This window comes from Sycon ciliatum, chromosome 11, assembly GCF_964019385.1.
Source record: "Sycon ciliatum chromosome 11, ocSycCili1.1, whole genome shotgun sequence".
NCBI classification, from domain to species: Eukaryota; Metazoa; Porifera; class Calcarea; order Leucosolenida; family Sycettidae; genus Sycon; species Sycon ciliatum.
Window position 1 is genome coordinate 586,052 of NC_088653.1, and position 3,242 is coordinate 589,293.

Below are 3,242 nucleotides of genomic sequence, written 5' to 3' on the forward strand. Positions count from 1 at the left end.
GTTTTGTAGATTTTTGGAGCTAGGCATCAGGTCGTTGAATGTTTCAATTTCCTTGTCAGTTTCGTGCCTTGTTGTCTCCCCATCTGACTTGTGCCTTCTTGGACTTTTAGTCATAGCTCGTAACTTATTGGTCTATTCTCTTTAGTGAAAAAAACTATTGGCTAAACTTCCGAGTCGCAACGTACGTTTTTTTTGTTCATTTGAAGTAGATGAAACAGGTTTTGTGTGGTCAATGGTCATGCCTGAAATATTGTCATGTTTTTACCGTGGACGATGATTGCACATAGTGCATGAAACTTAGAGTGGCAAAACGATACGAGTGATCCATTGTTTGCTGACATTATTGCCACGTCTTTGCCTGTATTTCCCCCATGACTTAACTTCGGGTGTATGCTTTCTTGTCAACTTAACCTCTTCCTGTGTTTTCAGATGAGAGGCTTACTGGCTCTCTGCTTTGTGGCAGCACTCATCATTTCGTGCGATGGAGTAGCCTTGCCAGGTTAGCACCTTGCATTGTGCAGTTAGCGGGTGTTAGCGGCCGTCGTGAATTCCCTTTGGGAACGGACACGATAATTAACTTTTTTATATTTCTTTTTATTGTGCAGTTTCGTGTATCACCCATGTAGTGAGTTTGTATTTATCCAACTGAATTTCTGCGATGTCAAAAAACATATCCTGTAATCACACAAACACACAGACACGCAACTGGCGAGCTCTTCTGAATGGCAATGTTAAGTGATTTTATTCTACACAGCACAGTGCCGCGAAATTTGAAATTTGAAAAAGGATCCAAAAAAGGTACCTCAACTGGGGTTCTAAACGCACAATGCACTGTTGCAAGCGGAGCCTAACAGCCTGAAATTTCATGGTTTTCCCTATTCGGTGCTTTGGCGGAAAAACCAGAGGTCAGAAACATGGGAAGTAGAACCATGAAACTTGTCGACAATTAGTCATCAGTACAGGAATATGCTTGTCATACCGCAAAATCCCGTGTATAGGCCCCGGGCGTATAGAATAGCAGCCTTTATTTCCTGGGCATATACAAGGGCACGGGTGCTGTTTTGGAACCGGGCGTATACTTGGAATAGAGAAAGCAGTACGTATTGGGTATCAGTGTTGCCTGCGTACCTGAGCGTAACCATGGGCATGGGCACTATTTTGGAAAGAAAAGTGTTGACTTCCCCTGACTGCGAGTGTACACGGAGGGTGGGCGTAATTTAGAGTGGGCGTATACATGGGCTTTTACTGTAGTTCAAGGAAATCCATAAAGCTTTTAAATGTTCTTGATAGCAATATCATGTGAGTACCCCAAGTGGAAGAGAGCACTGTGCCAGCTTCATTTCGAAAGTAAGAATGTTTCTTTGATAATTTGGAGGCGTGACATCGAAATATGGAGTTCGAAGTCAAAGGCTTGTACACACACGTCCCTATTTCATTAGTCGTGGCACATCGGCTGCATGTTTTGACAACATGATCACCGTATGATCCAAAGAGGAAGATTGTGGGATAATCTGCCTGTCTCCTCCGCTATGTCTCGCCAAATGCAAAGATAGAAGACATGTTATTATTAAAATTACGGCAGTCTGCCCACTTCGAGTTCCCGTGCGAGTGCTGGCTAGCATTGTAGTTCAAGGGAATGGCAACTGCACACTACCACATCCGAGTAAACCGAAACAGCCGTACGGGAAGATCTAAGCTGCATTATCTATGGGCAAAAAGATAATTGCCGTTTGAAATTGCCCTCCTTCTGTTTTATCCACTGCAATATTTAAAGCCGATCGAGATCTCGCACAAATTATTGCCAACTTTCTAGGTCATTAAGCTGCCAATATTTTTGCCACTATAAGCAGGCGATAATATAGTTTGGTCTTTGTATGACCTCGCATGTACAGTCCATTTCAAAACTACAGACGAACAGTGTATTTGAAATATGTCAAATTTGCCTAGAACTTTTTTAGGATAGTTTTCGGAATATTGCTCAGGTCCACTCCACAATTACTTTCATATAATTTCTAAACGATTGGATAACAAACGCCCAATTTGGAAAAAATTATGCACAAAGTGATCACTGATTTTATGTGGTATAGATGCTGGCATAACGGTTTTTGCCTACAGTCTATTTCAAAACTATAGATGCGTAGGGTTTTTGAAATATTTCAAATTTGGCCGGAACATTTTTAGAATATTAACTGGTTTGAGGGAAAGAGACAAACGGGAAAAGTCTGAAGAAAATATTGACTGTCACCACCAGGACTCGAACCAGGGACCCTCACTTGTAGCCAGCAATGCTCTAACCACTGAGCTATGGTGTAGTCGTCATCCCAGCAAAGGCCATTTTTAGACGCACAGTGTTTTTGAAATATGTCAAATTTGCCTAGAACTTTTTAGAATAGTTTTCGGAGTATTGCTCAGGTCCACTCCACAATTACTCTCATATAATTTCTAAACGATTGGATAACAGACGCCCAATTTGGAAAAAAATTATGCACAATGTGATCACAGATTTTATGTGGTATAGATGCTGGCATAACGGTTTTTGCCTAGGTACGCATCTATAGTTTTGAAATGGACTGTTACTGTCTGTACGTGCTGGGATGATGTATAGTTGATACTTTAACACTGTCGGCATAGCGATGGGGTTTCTCAAAACATGGTCTTTCTGTATTATTTATGAGTTGGGTATGTGAACAAAGTAAAAAAAATGGCATCACAAGACCTTGTGCAATGATGTTTTGTGCCGTTTTATGGCTCCCAGCAAAGCCAGCAGCTCAAGTACTCGCGTGTTGCAAGATGAACTTTAGAGATGCTAAGCATTTGAGAACACTAACAACCTTGTATCTGTTTCTATATGTGCCTCCACCCAGACGCATCACTGACTGGGTACAGCTACTGTCCTGAAGTTGGTGCAGTCCTGCAGCGGACACACGATCACAGGCTTTTCAACTTTACAGATGGCCATGACATATGCAGGGTACACAATGGCATATTACTCAGTGCGAAAGCGTACACGTCGGGATGCACATCAACATTGCTCGGTGATACCCGCATAGCCTGGATCAACCAGTTTGAAGATGGAAAAACCCATGAGATTGCATTTGCAACCGGAACACTAGCCAACCCTGTTTCCACCCGTTTCGTGAACGCCTCAATATACGTCGCTTGCGAAATACGTAAGTGAAGCCCAGTGCCAATAGGAATTGGTTTTGCTCTGTTTCTAACCCTTTGCTCAGCTCTTCTACTTA